This window comes from Rhinoderma darwinii, chromosome 4, assembly GCF_050947455.1.
Source record: "Rhinoderma darwinii isolate aRhiDar2 chromosome 4, aRhiDar2.hap1, whole genome shotgun sequence".
NCBI classification, from domain to species: domain Eukaryota; kingdom Metazoa; phylum Chordata; class Amphibia; order Anura; family Rhinodermatidae; genus Rhinoderma; species Rhinoderma darwinii.
In genome coordinates this window covers 241666484-241687937 of record NC_134690.1, presented here as the reverse complement: position 1 = coordinate 241687937, position 21454 = coordinate 241666484, and the positions used below count along the sequence as shown (strand labels likewise).

At 40.7% G+C, this 21454-nt stretch overlaps 1 protein-coding gene across 1 annotated transcript in view; it reads right to left on the bottom strand.

Moving 5' to 3' along the window:
* Nucleotides 1–21454, bottom strand: part of NKAIN2 (sodium/potassium transporting ATPase interacting 2) — an 881770-nt gene that overhangs the window by 368409 nt on the left and 491907 nt on the right. The gene's annotated exons all lie outside the window — the stretch shown is intronic.

Here is a 21454-nt window from a genome sequence, read left to right as displayed (position 1 = left end):
TTGAACACTATGGCAGAGCAGGAAACTATCCGCTCCCTGCTATGCCATTCACTCCTCCTGGAGCGAAATCCCGACCAGAGCATATCCGACGGTTTGGTCGTGGATTCTGCTCCTAGACAGGTCCCTGACATCACTATTCATATATGGACAGTGACGCCAGAGGCTCTTTGAGAAGTGGAATGCCAGGCCAGAGCGTTGCCGATGCTCTGGCCAAGGATTCCACTCATAGAGGGAGCCCCTGACGTTGCGGTCCAGATATACGTACACAGTGATGTCAGGGACTCCTCCAGGAGCGGATTCCCCGGCCAGCATATTGGCAATGCTCTGGCTGGGGATTCTACCCCTAGAGGGAGCCCCAATGGCGCTATCTACAGGGAGGATTGTGTGCGGCTATCTATAGGGTGAGGTGTGTGTGGTACTATATAAAAGGGGTGTCTATCTACAGGGGTGTGTGGCACTATCAACAGGGGGGTGTTGTGGCACTACCTACTTGGGGTTGTATGTGGCACTATCTACAAGGGGGTGTATAAGGCACTTTCTAAAGGCGGCTGTGTGGCACTATCTACAAAGGGCTGTGTGGCACTACAGAGGGCACTTTTGCCTTATCTACAGAGCGCACTGGGCCATTATCCTCAGGGGGGGTGTTTGGCACTATCTACAGAGGGCACTGATGCATTATCTACAGAGGCCACTGTGGCATTATCTACAGAGGGCTGTGTGGCTATATACAGGGGGTTTTGTAACTATCTACAGGGGGGCTGTGTGGCTTTAACTACAGGGTGTTCAGTGTGGGGCATTATCTACAGGGGGCACTGGGTGAAGCACTATCTAAGTTGGTTTTTACACTACAAGATATAGCACATATCACCTAGCCCTAGTGTTAAATTGAGACATTACCTTCCTGTATACAACCAAATAACCAGAGAGATAAAGGGCACTATAGCAGTTGTCAGCCAAACTAGTGCAGAAATGTTTGTTCGTTTATCTATTTAGAGAAATTCTGGGAAGAAAAACACATTCCATTAGCCACACCCAACAGATAAGGCACACCCAATAAGACACACCCACCAAAGAAGCCACACCCTAAGCCTCCCTGTAAAAAAAAAGACAAATAATGACAACTATACTTACATACAGTATTGAACTCTCCCCTCTCCTGCTCTAACTGTGTGTAAGCTACAGGCTCTCCCACTTCTTGAGTTATATAGGACTGGACTCTCCCTCTAAAAAAATACATGTAATGGGGGAATTTGTAAAGCTTCTCCTAGAGAGAAGGCAGAGGCAGTGAAACCGCATGATCTGTCTATACAAGCTATGACAAAGTGGGGGAGGAGCTGTAGCAGAAATTACACACCCCCTGAGCTGCCCATCTGAAGAAAATCTAGTAGAGAAATTGGAGCAATGAATGGGGAGATCTCTGGATCCGTAATATACAGGGCTGGTACAATTCTGGGACAATCCCTTTAGGTTAATTGATCAGAATAGAAACCTTAAGACAATTGTCAAGCCTAGTCCGAAAAATGCATTACACCTGAGCATTTTACATTACCACTGTCAGAATTATTTGCTGGATGTTAATCATGTTACCTATTAGTGAAACCAAGCTAAAAAGATGCTTACACTGTCCTATATTCTATGAAAAGGCAAGACGCTAAGCAAAATATGTGAATAAATTAATTTCTTGAACATAACTGTGACTTATTTCAGTTTACACCAAGTTAAAGTGACCTGAAAGTAATAAACTGGCTCTTCAAGAACCCCAAATGATGTCTACTCTTAGGCTGGGTTCACACGACCTATATTCAGGCGTAAACGAGGCGTATTATGCCTCGATTTACGCCTGAAAATAGGGCTACAATACATCGGCAAACATCTGCCCATTCATTTGAATGGGTTTGCCGATGTACTGTGCAGACGACCTGTAATTTACGCGTCGTCATTTGACAGCTGTCAAACGACGACGCGTAAATTGACTGCCTCGGCAAAGTAGTGCAGGGCACTTCTTTGCAACGTAATTTGAGCCGTTCTTCATTGAACTCAATGAAGAGCAGCTCAAGATTTACGAGCGTCACAGACGCCTCGCATAATACGAGTAGGAGCTTTTACGTGTGAAACGAGGCAGCTGTTTTCTCTTGAAAACAGTCTGTCTTTTCACACGTAAATGCCTGCTATCGTGTGCACATACCCTTAAAGGCAATACAAAGGCACACATAGAAGGTAATAACTCTTGTTCCCACTGAATATTTTAACAGAAAAACAGCACTGAAACAATAGAACTGAGCAATTAAAAGACTAACTATAAATCTGTGATTAACTTCACAGATAATCAATGCACACCGGCTTAAAACCTGATCTACTGGAGCTATTCTTTATGCGGAAGTGATCGATTTAGGAATCAGGAAATTATTGTAAGAAAATTTATGTGCTGCTTATTCATTTCATAAACCTGCAGGACAAATGTATTTTAACTATTTATTAAAAGATAATATTTGCCATTACATAAATACCAGGAAGAAACAGCGGTGCCTATTAATCACATGTAAAGACTTCTTATTGATTGCTGGCCATGTTTATATAATAATGAAAAAAAAAATTAATAAAAGTTTTTTGTTTTCTTTACAAGGTTATTATTGTTTTCTGTTTAAAAGTCTGTTCATTTGTAATCTATTTTTTTTTAACCATAAATATTTGCTATGGCTTAGAAACCTTGGAATAGTTTAATGAATACAGGCAATGTTCACAGCTTATTCATGAACCAGAAAAAAATTACCAATTTAGTCAAACTGAATTGGTGACTGAACTGTTTCTTTTCAATGAATTTGAAACATTTCAATAATTTGTTTTCTGCAATTTGATTTCTGCAGATTAACATTTTACAGGTAAAATCCCCACTATACTCTATTAAAATATATTTTGTAATTCACTCAAATCCGGCCACATAACTGTAGGAGCATTAAATCTCTAAGCTGCAAAGGATAAATTGAGTCAGTGTATGTTTACATTATACAACAGTGACAATACTATATGATCATTCATCGACTGTGATTACAGAAGCAAAGCTGTGAGCAGTTCACACTGTGTGGTTACAGTCTAATTTAATTACCACAATTTACACTGTCTGTGTACATAACTGTAAAAAAAGTGAATATTTTGCTGGCTAACAGGTTGTCATGAGCTGACAGAAGACTCTTTAAATAAACCATCTCATTAAAACCGGGGAGTCCATTATTCCTTCTCCTCATTATAATTCTTGAGCACTGTGGTTCTAGTGACTCATACAGAAGAACTAGGAGATGTGTACGCATTAGTCATACTTTTCTGGGAACTAGATATTTTTGCTGCCTCCCTTACTAGCGTAAAAATCAACACACATGTCAACACCAATACATTATTCAATAGCGCAAATACAACTTTAAAAGAACATTGCGAAGAAAATAAAGCATTATGAAACAGGTTTTTTTTTTCTTAGAGCAGAGGTGTGAAAGCAAAAATATTTTCCAAAGTGTTTTAGACTTACTGTATACCTTATATACTCATATCTTTATATGCTTGTACAAGTTAGTTATATTAGAAGGTAGATGCTCTAGGACTTTAAGGCAGTAGGCCGTGTGCAAAGTACTACGCAGTAATAATAAGAATTAAAATGGAGAGTCATAGGGCCGGGTGCAGAGCCTACGCAGCAATAATTGGGAAGATAAGGGAACGGCCCCCCTAAGAGCCAATTAAGTTCTGGAACTTTATCTAAACTTTCTGACTCATTTGTTGTTGAAAACTTGTTATTGTCGGAGTATAAATATACGTGCTGATAAGAATAAAGTAGAAGGATTTCCATACAGTAACGTGTCTGTGTGTTTTTACTCCTCCGAGCTGCTCGGACTCATAACATTATTTTTAAAAGCTAATTTGGAACTGGATGGAATTCAAGGCGTGTGGGCTGGTAAATTGCCCCCACAGTTTTTGGTGCCCGAACAGGGACGTTTAGTTTGATTTTTGGGGTGAAAGAGACCCAGAATAGTAGTTTAGTTTGATTTTTGGGGTGAAAGAGACCCAGAACACTTTGATTTCTGGGGTGAAAGAGACCCAGAATAGTAGTTTAGTTTGATTTCTGGGGTGAAAGAGACCCAGAATAGTAGTTTAGTTTGATTTTTGGGGTGAAAGAGACCCAGAACACTTTGATTTCTGGGGTGAAAGAGACCCAGAATAGTAGTTTAGTTTGATTTCTGGGGTGAAAGAGACCCAGAATAGTAGTTTAGTTTGATTTTTGGGGTGAAAGAGACCCAGAACACTTTGATTTCTGGGGTGAAAGAGACCCAGAATAGTAGTTTAGTTTGATTTTTGGGGTGAAAGAGACCCAGAATAGTAGTTTAGTTTGATTTTTGGGGTGAAAGAGACCCAGAATAGTAATATTAGAAGTTGTTAGATACCCAGTACAGCCTAGAGATGGGTAACCTATTTACTAGAGCAGAGAAGCCAGGAGTGCCAGCCCGAGAGATAGTGGGAAGAAGAAAGGGCAAACGTGCAGTAAAGAGATGTAAGAAATTGATGAGTGGTTTGGGACTCCCCAGGGGAGGCATGCTTGATGTGGATGAATGGGATGCCGCTATCAGTAAGAATGAAGGATGGTTGAGAGACAATAAGTTGAGAAAGGCAGCGGATGATTGGAGGGATGTGTCTGAAGAAGTGAGGAGAGGAGGATGCAAGGAAACCACTGTGGGTAGGAAGAGATATTATGAATGTTATGATGAAAGCCCAAAGACAGGAGTAGGGATGGTCACAGGACAAAAGGTGAAAGTAAGTCATGATAAGAAAGAGACAGAGGATGTTGGGGAAAAACTTAAGGAGTCTCCTGGGTACACGGGACTCAACCCAGGGAAAGATCCAGGAGGCTTCTGGACCTGTCTTAATTGCGGTGTCCAGAATCCTGACTGGAGAGAGGTGTGCTCTAACTGTGGGGCTCACCGTCCCCGAGCAGACGCCCCCGCCCCTGGCTTGTATCCCGTGATTACCTATACTCGTGGCTCAGCAAATAATCCCTTTTTAGGCATGTTAAAAGGGAAAGATGCTAATGTAATGGGTGTGACGGGAGAGGAAGAATCAGAGGTTGAGGTCAATGGAATGCCCGACTTGTCAGGACACATGAATCAGGATGATTCTCTAACCACTCCCATAAAAGAGCCCAAAAGGGAAAAGCTGAGGGATGAAGAAATTGCGGGGATAGTGGAAGGAATAGGAGAAAGTTTGAGGGCAATAGCTCAGAGCTCAAAAACTCAGGTAGACCAGGGAAATGTACACTTGTATAAACCTTGGAGTCCAGGGGACATAAAGAGTATAATTGAGGGAATGCCCGACCCAGAAGAGAAACCAGTTAAGTGGGCAGAACAAATAGCAAAGATGCAGAGATTGTATAACGCTACGTGGAAAGATCTGGACATGGTGTGTAAAATACAATGTCCCGATATATACTCCACCATAGAGGACGATCTAAGGGTCCCCCGTGACTATGTGACCGAGGAACCTAGTGACTGTACTAACTTTTCAGGAGAACAGTTTGTAGCCCAGATAAAACAGTGGGCAGTAACCCAACAAGGACAAAAGGGACAGAGTTTGACTGACACAACTCAGGATAACACTGAGAGTATTGACAAATACTATGCTAGACTGAGGTCCCAATGGAAGGATATGGGTTACAAGGAAAGACCCCTAGATACCAGGATGTTGACAGCTGCGTTTATAGAGGGGCTTAAGAAAAGCTTGCGGGAGGCAGTGCAGACCGCTAGACCCGAGTGGAGAGGCATGGTGACCAGTGACCTAGTGAAGGTAGCCCAAGGGGTAGAGTTAGATCTAAAGAAAACCAGAAAGAAACCCGCTGGAGTAGCTTATATGAAACCTGGCCCCTTTAGGCAACCAGGGCCGCCGATCCAACAACAGCCCTACCAGCCACCCCCAGCACAGTATATGCAGTATTCTTGCCAAGGGGGACAAATGATCCAACCGCAGTATGTACAGACACGGGGCAGGAGGATGGTCATCTGCTATAATTGTGGCGAGCAGGGACATCTCCAAAGATACTGCAAAACACCTAGAAATATGAACCCAAAGATAGGACCAGGTGGGATCCAAGGGGGATGGGCTTCACAGCCGGACCTTCCCCAAGGAAATCAAAGGCAGCAGGGAGACACGCAGCAGCCCCAGTACCAGCCCCAGCCCCATCAAGCATGAAGGGTCGGCAGTCCAGATATGGGCGAATCCGCCCACACCATGGCAGTAAAATTAGGCCCCGCCCCTTTAATTTCCTTGTCTGTTAATGATGGTACCCCGATCCCTTTCCTGATAGATACTGGAGCTGCCGTGACTGTTGTTAACCCTAGAGAACTGCCAGCAGATTTGTTATCAGATGACATCCAGATTTGCGTGGGAGTAGATGGGAGGTCCCACCCAAATCAAGTTACGAAACCGGTTGTTCTACGGTTTGGTCCACACCAATCTATAGTCACAAAACTTGTCACCTGTGAAACAACCCCAATAAATTTACTAGGTGCTGATGTTTTAGAAAGACTAAGAGCTAGAATTGAATATTGTGCGAATGGCACCATTATGTTGAGAGGAACCATTGATGAGGAGGACTTATGTATATTAACAGCTACAAACCTGAATCCATGGGATACTGAGTCCCCGTCCTTTGTTTTATTAGGCCAACAACAGATAGATAGCCTACTGGCACAAGTGCCAGATGGGCTATGGTCAACAGGACCCACTGATGTAGGGATCCTCAAAGTCCCCCCCGTAAGGGTAGATCTTAAACCGGGGGTGCCCCTCCCCTACAGGAAACAGTACCCCCTTACAATAGCACAATCAGATGCTATATCACAGCAGGTGAAGGCGTACCTTGCTGCGGGGGTCTTAACTCCCATAGTCTCCCCATGTAACACACCCCTTTTCCCAGTAAAGAAAAAGGCAGAGCCGGGACAACCGGCCAAGTACCGCATGGTCCATGACCTCAGAGCTGTCAATGACGCTACAGTATTCAATACACCTATTGTACCTAACCCCCATACTCTATTGGCACAGATCCCTGCTACGTCATGCTGGTTTACGGTAGTAGATCTGGCTAATGCTTTTTTCTCTGTTCCTCTTCATCCTGACTGTTGGTATCTTTTCGCCTTCACGCACAATTATGCACAACTTGCTTGGAAGGTATTACCCCAGGGGGCTCACAACTCCCCCAGTATGTATACCTCTGCTATGACTCAGATTTTCAGTGACTGGGACCCCGGCCCAGGAGTAGTTCTACTACAATATGTGGATGATCTCCTCCTTTGCTGCCCCTCCAGGCAGCAATGCGAGAGCTCCAGTGTTTCTTTGCTCTGTTTCCTAACACAGTCAGGCTGCAAGGCCAGCAAAGCGAAGCTTCAACTTTGTCAGCAAACTGTTGTATTTTTAGGACACTGTATTTCTCCTGGTATTCGACACCTTACACCTGAAAGGATCCGAGCTGTTACTAGTATCCCTCTGCCAAAAACTCAGTCTGCTATGCGCACATTTTTGGGACTTATTTCTTACTGTCGCCCCTGGGTTCGCAATGCTTCTGCTCTTATGCAACCTCTTTACGATTGTCTTGCTGCAACTCCCTTTCAGGTGTCACCAGAAGCAGAGGAAAATTTTTATAGTCTTAGATTGAGTATTCAGACAGCCCCAGCACTGGGTATTCCTGATTACAACAAATGTTTCCGACTGTATACCACGGAATTAAATGGACACGCTACAGCGGTTCTCACACAGGACCATGGCCAAAAACAAAGGCCTGTTGCATATTATTCTGTACGGCTGGACCCAGTTGCTAGAGGGTCCCCATCTTGTGTCAGAGCGTTAATTGCTGCTACAGAAGTATTAGACAAAGCTCAACAGATTGTCCTTGATTTTCCTGTAACTGTTTATGCTCCTCATGATATGTCTGCTCTTTTATCTCAAGTACAGCCAAAACATCTCTCTGTTGCTCGGCATACGAAAAGGGAGAAGAATCAGGTATTTGGTCAGATTTTCTTCCTTCACAGGATGATCATGACTGCTTGCAGCTCATGCAACAAGAGACAATGGGGTTTGAACATATTAAGGATTCACCATTACAGAATCCAGAGTTAGTTCTCTTTGTAAAGCAGAAGCATTCCCACCGCACATGTCAGCACAAGAAGCGGAGCTGAAAGCTTTAGCCGAAGCATGTAGACAAGCTGAGGGAAAGACAGCTAACATATACACAGATTCCAGATATGCTTTTGGCATAGCACATGACTATGGTCCTATTTGGAGAGTAAGGGCGTTCCTCACATCAGCGGGTACACCTATTAAAAATGCAGATCTAGTCAAATATTTGATGGAAAGTTTATTGTTGCCAAAAGAGGTGGCAGTGGTGAAGATCAGGGCTCACACAAGAAACAGCAGTGAAGAGGCTAAAGGAAATGACTTTGCAGACAAAACCGCTAAAGAGGTAGCAAGGACAAGGCCTATTCTGGCCAACACTTTCGTAATCACCAACCTAGAGGATATACACACTTCAGTCAGCTCGGATATTTTGCTGACACTACAGAGACAAGCCACAGATGAAGAAAAGATCAAATGGACAGGTAAAGGGGCTGAAGCAAAGACTGATGGTTTGTGGTATTTAGAGGGACGGGTATGCCTGCCCAGGACACTATACCCCATGATGGCTCAAGTAGCCCATGGGATTACCCACCAGTCAAAAACAACTATGTGCAACCTGGTTAGTCGGTACTGGTTTGCTCCAGGGTTTGGGACATTAGCAGCCCAGTATACGCAGGGGTGTATGATCTGTGCCCAGAACAATATTGGTAAGGTGGTAAAGGTCCCTATGAGACATATGCCAAGACCCTTGTATCCTTTTCAGAGACTACAGATTGACTATATCCAATTGCCAAAGGTGGGAATCTATGAGTATGTTTTGGTATGTGTTGATATGTTTTCAGGATGGCCCGAAGCGTTTCCAGTGTCAAAGGCCAATGCCACCTCCACCGCCAAGAAGTTGATGGCAGAAGTGATTTGCAGGTATGGTGTACCAGAGACTATTGAAAGTGATAGAGGTACTCACTTTACAGGAGAAATTATGCAACATATTATGTCAACTTTAGGGATAGAACAGGCATTCCACACCCCATACCATCCACAAAGTAGCGGTAAGGTTGAAAGGATGAATGGGACTCTAAAACTGAAAATACAGAAGGCTATGGTGGAAACAGGTAAACCATGGATAGAGTGTCTTCCCCTGGCTTTATTTTCAGTAAGATATACGCCCAATAAAAAGACAGGTCTGAGTCCCTATGAGATTCTATTTGGGGGAGGTCCTAGGTTAGGATTGTACTTTCCACAGGTGCTCCAGATGCAGTACGGTAGACTCACAGATTATGTATGTGCCTTGCATAAACAACTGGCTAAAGTGCATGGTCAAGTATTTTCTTCTATTCCAGACCCAAATTCTCTAGGTGGTGCACATTCCCTCGTACCAGGAGATTGGGTAGTGGTCAAGAGACACGTTCGGAAAAGTCTTGATCCCAGATTTGACGGTCCGTTTCAGGTGCTCCTGACCACAAGTACTTCAGTGAAACTTGAAGGAAAAGCCAGTTGGATCCACGCCAGCCATTGTAAGAAGGTTCTCTACACGCCAGAAGACGAAAGAGAAAGGTCATCTAAAGAATCAAGATGAAGATTTTGCTGATTTTGGGGGTGGTGGGACTTATTCTTCACAGGTCCGAATCCAGAGCTCCCGCACATGTGATAACCAGAATGCAAGGGACATTGCAGTGGGGATGGGTAATATCCAACAACATTCGGATTCAAGATGGATTTAGTTGTCCTTCTAGACAAATTTATAGCGGATTATTTAACCTTACCAAGACCAACGAACTTGTAGACTGGTATACGGGAGGTGGATCCCAGCGGGGAGTAATATATATGAAATTCCCTGATGAGGATACTGTAACAAATGTGACTTATGAAGCCCGGGTGAAAATGTCCTGCTGCGACATGAGCAGATTAATGCGTTTGCAAGATTTGAGAGATCATAGTAATCGGTCAGGAATGCTGACTAATTGTTCATTGTCCAAAATAGATAGCCCTATACTAATGAATAGTACTGTAAAAATGGTGATTTGTGTGAACTTTACCCGAATCATCGGAAGAACCTGGTTCGTAACAATTATACAAACTCTAGTAGGAGGTAGGCGTCCGGAACATGTAAACACCTCGATAAATAGGATTCCCCAGACTTGTGTGCCTATGGCCTATAGGGAGCAAAGAAAGATAGTGCATTGGAACATCACATTTCCTAAGGATAAGGCATGTAGAGTAAAAAGGGAATGGTATGATACCCTTTTAGGAGGAGCAGGAACAGGGATGGGAATCCTAAACGGTGTACAGCTAGAAGTAATGGCCAATAAATTGGCCTCAGTCGGAAGCAACATAGAAGAAGCCATAGCTTTGGGTGCACAGTGGTTACCCACAAGTTTTGAGACACAACAATTACAGTTAAAAGTGGAGCAAAATTTCCTTAAAGGAACAGTGTCATCACAAATTATTTTTTTATATGTTAAAGATGTTAGTGCTTTATTAAAAACGTTTATATTCATTTGTGTGTTTGTGTTTTACTTTTTCTTATTTTTACACTTTTTCTTCCCTATGGGGGCTGCCATTTTTTGTTCCATTTCTGTCTGTGTCGATTAACGACACATACAGACATGGAATACGGCAGCCACAGTCCCATAGGGACTGCGAACAGCTCCCGTCCCATTGACTTCAGTGTACGGCGTCTGTGTGGGAACTGCGCATGCGCCGCTCCCACACAGTCCAATTCGAAATTGGCGCCGTCCGGCGCCATTTTCCTGTGGACCGGAAGTCGCGGCCGGACAGTAATATTACTACTTCCGGTCGCGGCTTCCGGATTTGTGCACTTGGACCAGCGGCAGCAAACGGAGCGGACGGGCCGGAGGGAGCCGCGGCGGCAGGAGCAGGTAAGAGATTTCAATGTATGTTCGTGTTTGTGTGTGTTTACTACTGTATGTAAACCTACTACACTGTGTGTTAGCTCAAAAAATGGCGACACACAGTGTAGGAGGTTACACCGTTCAAACCCCTCGTTTATCCCGGCACTAGCCAGGATAAAGGAGGGGGGGATGCTGAGAGCTCACTAGAGCGAGGGCTTTTTACCCAATTTTGCAGCAGAAAAGCTATGTGGTTGCTTTACCACATATTTTTGGGAATGGCTACATCTAGTGACCAGAAATGGTAAATACTATAAATTTGAATCCAATTGAATCCAATTTATAATATTTCCTGACTCGTGAAAAAAATAAAAAAAATTTGAACAATGTTTAATCACCCACACACTAAATGTTTAATTTAAAAAAAAACACATGTTTTTCTGGCAACACATTGCCTTTAATGTTTTTAATGAATCTGTACTCACCCAATATCGAGCTTACAAAGATATGTCTGCTTTTATAGATTGGACTATATGCACCACTAAGACTTTATGGGAAATGAGACAAAAAGATAAATTCCAACAAGATTTGATGAGTACACACCCTCATGTCTGGGGAAGGGCACAAGTACAAGCGAATTCTAATGATACATGGGGCTGGTCTGACCCAGACTCAGTAGAATGTACAGATGAATGGTGTTCAGGAAAATTGATAATATATAAGGTGACTAATATTGGGATGGTATGTAAATATGTAGTGTTACCTATTGTCATGACTGATGAATTTACTCAGAATAGCCAATACTGGTGGCCCGAATTTAGACATCCACATATAACTGACAGAAACAAAACTATTGATATAGGTTTGTGTATTTTAACCAAAAAAGGATATGTATGTAACAAACAATCAGAGAGTTACGAACCTTGCCTGATGGAATATGAGGACAATATATGCCCTTTCTCAGTAATACCAGCAGAAAATTTTTCAATGTATATAGAGATAAAACCACAGAGTGTATGTATGGTTACGGATGACCCCAAAACACTAAAACCTTTTTCACTACAGGTACCCTTTTCCGGATGTATATTTAATGTTAGCCATATAGAATGGAAAAACCAGACTATTGTATTTCTCACGGATTTGGATGAGATTGTAAGCACAGTATGGGTACCGGACCCATTGCCAACACCTAATATTAGTCTTCCTTTAGATGAGTTGAATAAAGTTCTAAGAGACGCAGAAGAGGTAAGAGAGATGGTTAGGAGACATAATGTTACACTACAAACAGTAAAAAAGAATGCTGTTATAAGTGGGAAAACGCTGCAATATTTAGGATCCCAGATTAAGGATGACACGGCTCATCACTGGTATGACATATTTACAGGGTTTTCGCCGACTGCCAGTTCAGTACTAAGCTACTTATTCCAACCACTAATATGTATTATGATTGTTTTTGTTATTATGACTTGTTTTAACTGTTATGTGTTTTATAAGATACGGAGAGCTTTCACAGCGAGGCCTCTAGAAAGAAGTGACAGGTTGTTGTGAAATTAGAGGCAGGTAAAGATTACCAGACCTATAAAATCACAAAAGGTGGGAAATGTGAAAGCAAAAATATTTTCCAAAGTGTTTTAGACTTACTGTATACCTTATATACTCATATCTTTATATGCTTGTACAAGTTAGTTATATTAGAAGGTAGATGCTCTAGGACTTTAAGGCAGTAGGCCGTGTGCAAAGTACTACACAGTAATAATAAGAATTAAAATGGAGAGTCATAGGGCCGGGTGCAGAGCCTACGCAGCAATAATTGGGAAGATAAGGGAACGGCCCCCCTAAGAGCCAATTAAGTTCTGGAACTTTATCTAAACTTTCTGACTCATTTGTTGTTGAAAACTTGTTATTGTCGGAGTATAAATATACGTGCTGATAAGAATAAAGTAGAAGGATTTCCATACAGTAACGTGTCTGTGTGTTTTTACTCCTCCGAGCTGCTCGGACTCATAACATTATTTTTAAAAGCTAATTTGGAACTGGATGGAATTCAAGGCGTGTGGGCTGGTAAATTGCCCCCACAAGAGGTTTAAAGAAAAAGGTAAATGTGACAAATATATAATTTAAAATACAATACAATGCCTTAAGAATAGAATTTATTTGAAAAATTCTTGGGGTTTGTTGAACAGACCTAGCATTACGTTGCCTTGCCAACAGCAGTGTTCAAGAAATGTGCGTATAGAACTTGAGATAGAAGTAGACCAAACACATACACTAGTTTAAAAATAATGAATACTTTTATTTATCAAGGTATCCTTGACAATAAATGACAGTCATTACAATGATGATGTCATAGCTTGTTATTTATTTTTGATGTAACTGTTCTATTCTTCAAACTCTACATTGAGCAAAGAATCTCCCACACGTACAGCTGGTCTAAATATGTTTAGGAAATTTCTTAAAGTGAAGGTCCTCCCACAGGAGCTCAGTAGGGCTGAAATGTGTTATTTGTACCCAGTCGCCCAATCATCATCCAGATACTGTATGACTTTCTTGGCAACTTTTTACTATTGCAGATGACACTAGTTGCAAACTGTAAAGGCCCTTTTACACTGGCCAATATGGGCCATGAAAACGGGTACTGATCAACGAGACAGCTCGTTGATCGGCGCTCGTTTGCTCCTTTAACAAGGAGCAATGATTGGTTATGAGCAGGGATGAGCGATCATTCCTACGATCGTTCGTCGCCATATATTTTCATCCTTTATACAAGGAGATGTGCTGCTGACAGCGATAAAATATGCGATCAGCGTGTATCGGCTGATTGTTGCCCTGTTGACACAGGGCAATAATCAGGAACGAGTGTTCATACAGTATGAACCCTCGTTTGCCCGATCATTGGCCCGTGTAAAAGGGCTTCAAGACATCTCTTTATCAATCTAATGTAATTATCTTCTTATGCAATTGGTCATCTGGGCCTCCAGCTTATTTTCTATGTGGGTTATATCCAGATTGTACTCTTATCTCAAGCCAGTAATAGCCACATTTATATTCATTAAATCTTCAATTTCTTAGCAATCTGATCTATAGAAGCTTTTATTTTTAAAACATAATACATTATATGGCAATTTAAAGTTGTAATACCCATTTGCAACATTAGTATTGTCTTATATTACCAGGTTTAAACTTTTGAATGTCTTTATGTTAAATATTTTCTATTCTATTATAAATATGACAGAAATTAGAGCATACATTTCCATTTTGACAATTTTATGTCACTCTTATATAACGTTCTCAATATGAGAGTATTGTTTTAAACTCTGTGAAGCTCAAACAGGTGAAGATAAAAGGGAGAATAAAGATCATTAAAATGAACCCTTATGAGATTTTATTGTGAACAGCTCTGACATTTTGTATAGTAGGAAAGAAACAAGTTGCCTGAATAGCAGATACAATTAGATAGATTTCTGTGGATAAAATGAGGAATCTGTTTCAGTCTCCTACTGTTAATAAGAGGGTAATGTGCCCAGACTCATATAATTGAGACTCCACTAGTCATGGAAGACTTTGACTTATTCTTATGCATGCAGCAGTTAATCATCTGCAAAATCTATGTTACCTTCTGTTACCACAGAGTAATCACAAGATGCATTTCACTATGGCTGTTACTAGGCCGAAAAATACTTACAAAACCTTATTGAAGATTATTATTTTGATAAGAAAATACAATTACACACAATTATCTCATTCAATCCTTCTATCTTCCCATGTATAAAGGTAACTAGGTTGTTATTTCTGGATTGTTAAAATCAACTTTTTGCATGTAGAAGCTATAGATATTTATTTGAAATATATAAAACATTAATTCCCTAACTCATTTAGATAAAATGTTACATCTTCGCCAAGCTTAAATCCCACCTTTCTGCCTCCAAGTCACTGAGAAGATTGTTTTAGACCACGATTCCAGGAGGTCTAGCTATGGGGCAGGAGCCAGAGGGGAATATTCCCAGGGTTAAGAGATGGGGGGGGCAAGAAGCTATTCGCTCAGGATGTTTACAGGGCTAGAGCAGTAAACTGAATCTGCATTCGCATTTTGACCTGGTCTCCTTATTACCTGACTTTCTCTAGGTATTATCAGAGTAGCAATGATTACGTACCCACAGCAATTTACATTTATATCCAGAAAACCCAGCAATGTGATGACAAGGTCCAAAAGACAGATATGTTCACAGAATCATCCTCTTCCTATTGGCTAATTCTCCGGCGAACAAACATTAAAGCAGGTCTATGATCATAATATGCTCTTCTGTTTAAAGAGGCTCTGTCACCACATTATATGTGCCCTATCTTGTACATAATGTGATCGGCACTGTAATGTAGATTACAGCAGTGTTTTTTTATTTAGAAAAACGATCTATTTTCACCAAGTTATGAGCGATTTTAGCTTTATGCTAATGACTTTCTTAATAGACAACTTGGCGTGTTTTTACTTTTGACCAAGTGGGCGTTGTGTAAAGAAGTGTATGACGCTGACCAATCAGCGTCATACACTTCTCCCCTTTCATTTACTCTGCACATAGTGATCCTGCGTTGTTCACTATGTGCAGTCACAAACACACATTAACGTTACTCAAGTGTCCTGACAGTGAATAGACATCGCGTCCAACCAGGACGGGATGTCTATTCACAATCCCGACACTTCGGTAACGTTTGTGTGTGACTTACAACACAGCAAGCGTAATTTCGCGAGGTCTCGCTGTAAATGACAGCACAACGTGATCTCGATGTGCTGTGTGAGTAAGTCACACACACACACACATTACCGAAGTGTCGGGATTGTGAATAGACATCCCGTCCTGGTTGGACGCGATGTCTATTTACTGTCAAGACGCTTCAGTAACGTTAATGTGTGTGTATGTGGCTGCACATAGTGAACAACGCAGGATCATGATGTCTGAGTATGAATGGAGAGAAGTGTATGACACTGATTGGTCACTGATTGGTCAGCATCATACACTTCTCTCCACAACGCCCACTTGGTCAAAAGTTTAAACACGCCCAGTTGTCTATTAAGAAAGTCATTAGCATAAAGCTAAAATAGGTCATAACTTCGTGAAATATATAGTTTTTCTAAATAAAAACCACTGTTGTTATCTACATTACAGCGCCAATCACATTATGTAGGAGATAGTGCACTTATAATCTGGTGACAGAACCTCTTTAAGATAAACACAATATGGGGATAATTCTGTTGCATTAGCCCAAACAACACAAAACCACATTGTGCTGTGTGGCTAATAGCAGCTATCAAAGAATACAGTGGACTTACAGTAACAGAGTCTGCTGCATACATGAAGGGAGCGCCTTACTGGCCTATATCAGCCTCCTTCCACCCCTCTCAGCAGTGATTGATGGCTGCCACACTCATGGCTGCCCGTCAGTCACTAGTAAGGCGGTCAAAGACAGGGAGAAGTTGGGCCCACAGCCCACAGTATTTTTTGTTAGGTGCTTTTATCCAAACGCCACAATATATTGTTTGTGCCGCTTGCGCTAATATTGCAGTGGTCTTGTCCCCATACTATGCTGCATCTTAAACAGGGAAGCATAGTATAATGACAAATCCACTTTACAGATACACTGCCGCCAACGTACATTAATCGCTTGGGTGCTGCAATGTCATTTACAATAGCTTCCTAATAAAAGTTAAAGCTTGGCACAGAAAACTCATTGACCCTCCCACATGACTGTATGAGTTCTATAAATTCACTATTTATGTCTTTATGTCTGTCAGACTAAATTCAGTTGAAGTAGGACTCCAAAGATTATGAAAGGAAAGAAAAATACACAGGAAGCCTGAAGTTTGTTCAGATTGTAAAATTCAGGCTTTAAATGCTAAACCTACAACAATGCTGTACAGAAGTGGCAACATTTCTTACTATTTGCTTTTAAAGAGGCATTATTTTGCAAATGTTAAAAAGCAGGAATACTTGAGAACATCGAATATATGAAAATCATGAAATGTAAAACTAATATCAATTACATATTTTGGATAAATAAGATGCAGAATTACACCTTTACAATACCTTCCTAAGGGAAAGGACTTCTTCACTTCCATTAAATTGGTTTTGTACAATACAAATAATTTCTTTATTCCTGATTTAACTCCTTCTCGTACCTTGATATTATAGAACATCAAGAGCCTTCGGTAGTTCAGGCACCTTGATGTATTATGTCAAGGTAATTGGCACTGCTACTGTCCGTTGCCAGATATACTGCTGCCCTCCCTCCACAACTGCCAGGATCATAGAAAACTCAGATCCTGACAATTTACCTGATCACAGAACTGTAAAAGGGGAGGATTGGCTCCGGTGACACTATAAGGACAACTTGGGATCTGACAAAGTAAAAAAAACAACTAAATGAAATCAAAGTTTGTTATAGAACCAAAAAAAGTCAATTAAATAAGTATATATATTTTTAAAATAAATTATATTTAACAAAAACTGTTTCAAATGTAATAAAACTGCTACATATTTGGTATCTCCATAAGCAAAATTACATGTACTATTAATATATACATTTATTTTAGGTCAGTGATGAGCAACGTAAAAAATAAAAAATTGAATGGGTTATTTTTGTGCTTGTCCCCCTGAAATTAAATTCATAAAAATTAAATGCTAATGTATAGATACCCCAAAATGATAAATATAAAAACTACAAATTATCCTGCAAAATCAAGACCTCACATCCCAGTATTGATAAAAATATAAAAAAATCATGAAAAATTAAATATTGGGTGTGTTCCTGTAGACCAAAGCTTAAAAGGGGTTAAAAGAAAGCCGGTGAATCTGAGTGTTTTGTTCCCTGAACCTGGTAACTACTGTAGGTGAATCACACTTCCCTCATGTCACCGTGATATAGAGTGACAATAATTAAATACACTGTTCGGATTTACTGGTTTGAATATTTTACTGAACTTTTTCTTTTGTACACTGCAATAGCTCACGGAGTTGAAAAATATGGGCAATAATGCAGTTTGTGTCTGGAGAAAGCCTTGGTCTAAGCCTGGCCAAACCTTAAGGGGCAACTCACACGGAATTTTTTATTGGCAGAAAAAATGTGCCTCAATACTCCTTCAGGACTTTTGAGGCAGATTTTAAACTGCCAGCGTTGTTTTAACGCTTTTCTTTTCTGCGTATTTCGCTGTGGTTTTTGCCCACGGCCTTTGAATCTGATATGAGGACAATGGGCAAATAAACTTTGGAAAAAAACGCCCCGAACGAGCGACACAGGTTTCTTCTGCCTCCCATTGATTTCAATGGGAGGTTAGAGGTGGAAACCATGGGATTAAAGAATATGCCGCTTTTTTTTTCCTATGAGTGGCCAAAATCCATCCAGTAAAAAAACTTTTCTACCTCCCATTGGGTTGTTTTTTGGCGCTAATTCTAGAGCGGTTTCCTCATCAAAATCAGTGCCAAAGAACTCTGTGACACCCGACCCTTATTATTTTTCTCTGTCCCCAGTTTAGTAATGATTGCTTTGAAATGATTGTGGTTGTTAGACAACGGACTCTTTGCAAACAGACAGTCAGGGTTTATTCAGATATTCAGCTCAGTTAACAAACCTGTCCTTTGGAGCCACAATATTACTAGCTGCAATTCAAGAGCCCCAATCATAGAAGCAGGCAGAGCCTCAAATTTCTCAAATAGAAGCCACACTTGAACCTTGTACGTTATTGTCCTAACCATATCTCCAAAACCGCCTTTGGTGACAAGCCTAAGACAATTCTGTGTTCTCAACCATGTGCAAGTAAAAAAAAGACCAACTAATGCTCTAGGAATGTGCCAGTCACAGTGCTAAAACTACTCCATGTTTCTGCACTGTTGCCTATCCCACTAAGGCCTAGTTCATAACATGTTTTCGCCCGACATTTAGAGTGTGCATCAGGAAAGCTCCTGGCATACACACTAAACATGTCCATAGTGCTCCATTAGCAATATTCCATACGGTCAGATCCTGCAAAAAACTATACCCCTGGTATATGTTTTCTTAACACCCTCAAATATCGAATGCAACTGTATGGCATAAGTGACAGGCATTTACGTATACGTCATGGGCCTTTCAACGGCTTTTCATGATGCACAAGTTAAACGGAAAACACATTATGGGTGAAGAATGCCTGTGACAAATGTCTAAAAGTGGCATTGGTCATCCATACACTATAATACTATCCGTTTAACGGATACATTGTGAACTCTCATGACACCAGTTCATGAAGTATTCATTTAACGGGTACCATTGTAGTCTATGGTGATGATGTCACTGTCAGGGCATATGTCACCGCCTACATTTAACATATACATTAGGAGCCTTTTTCAGTGTATACGTCAGATATAGGCAAATAAACATGATCTGAACGAGGAATAACAGCAGTTTACATGCGAGCAATGAGCAGCAGCATGAATGTACTTATCTCTTCCTGTGCTAAATCTTTGAAGTCTTGGATTTCACTTGACTAATCTGTCAGATGGAAGCAATCTATGATCACTTCGATCAGTGAAGATGTTGGACAGCGCTGGAAATCCATGATGCTTCAGAGGCATGGGGTTGGGGTATTGAGAGTCACACATTAGAGGCCCACAAGGTACACTGTGGCCATAACTGGCCTTAATGTTAATCAGTATGTTTTAAGTATTCTCTGACAATTGATACTGGTAGATGCGAAGCAAAACAGGTGCAGCAGTATTAAGCAAAGGAGTTTTATTTGTACTATTCCTTTGCAAACTACAATTTATGTGCCATTAAAAAGATACATGAAAATCTCCAGAAATCATTTCGTTAAAAGTATGTAAAAATGTTGGCCGCGAGTTATATTTCTTCTGAAACAAACAAATGTATTGCTGCATATTTCTAATGAAAACTGTATGTGAACGAAGAAAGGAAAACACAAACAAACCATAGAAAGTATTAAAATTAGCCAATTACAATAACTAACATTAATTTGTTCTTCCACATAAAGAGTACTTTAAGAGCTTCAAAAGATCAATTGGCACAAACTAAGCATTTGAGAACATAACCTGTAATTTTGTAACAAAACAAAAGATACAAGAAAATAGTCATGTAACGGAGACTACAATTTTTCAATAATTCCCTGGTTGTGTTTATAATCTGGGTTTTTTATGGCAGACTGTGATTTTTGACTGCTGAGATGCATGGAAATTGCTGTATATTATAAATTGCTACAAATGTTTATTTGAGGGTATGTAACAATTTAACTTCTTCTTAATACTGTAATCCGGTAAATGTAATATTTAATAACATAATACATTATTTTCTAAATGACAATACATCATTATTATAATTTTGATTAAATCCCCACTTACTGTACGGTACCTTGTAATCAAGACAAACCATTGAATTTGAAAGGTAATACATGTATTGCGCCTTCAAGATTTACTGCTGGAGGTCTTCAGTCCTCTTGGTTTTGTTCTTTTCTTCCTCATTCTCAGTTTGTTGCCATATTTTCCCCACATCTAAAACGATTTATCTTACTATTTGTTCTAAATAACATTACATGCCATGACAACCCCTGTCCACATGCACTATTAGGGCATACAGACATCATAGAATGGCGTCCCCCACCCCCCCACCAAACTGGAGAGACACTCTGTAATGTCCAGCACTAAATTCTACTTTTCCCCTGTATGGTTGTCCAGTGGGAAGATTGAACTTTGTAAAGAGTTTTCTACACAACTCTTCTCTCATTTGCTGTTATGGCTCCTGTAGATAACAAAGAAGATTGGAACCCCCTCTTTCAGCTAAAAGCTAAGAACCATGTCCAATGCAGCTCTTGACTCTAAAGGACTATACGGTTGCTCATTGATTTCAATAGACTCCCTGCAATGCTTCCATTTGTTTTCAATATAGCAGTTTCTGCCAGTAGGTGAACATGAAAAAGAGTTGTCCAAATTGGAAAATCCATTTATTAGAATGGAGCCTTGCCATACAACCTTTACCACCTTCAGCCCTGTGGAGACCTAGAAGTTAAGGAACACTTCTTTATCAAATACAGAAGTTTCTTGATCTAAATATCACTAAAAACCAAACCATCTTTTTTCTTTATCTTACATAACAGTTACATTAATTCAAACGCTGAGAATAAAGCCATCTATCATTCTGTCAATTGAGTTCAAACAGTCAATCTGCTAATATTCTTAACATAGATTTAATGTTGCCATGCAACATAGATTGTGTTACTATGTGTGAATCCACCACAAGGGTGAGACCACACGATGAGGCGAAACCCGAAGGACCAATCCACGCCTGGGGTGTCAAATGGCTGCACAATTTTTAACGGTAAATCATGTGACCTTTTGCCACCGCATGTGGGCATGATTTGACAGCGTGTGTTAAGCCACAATGTGTGGTCTTACCTTTAGTGTATATTCAGCTTTGGTGTGATTTAAACCGTATCA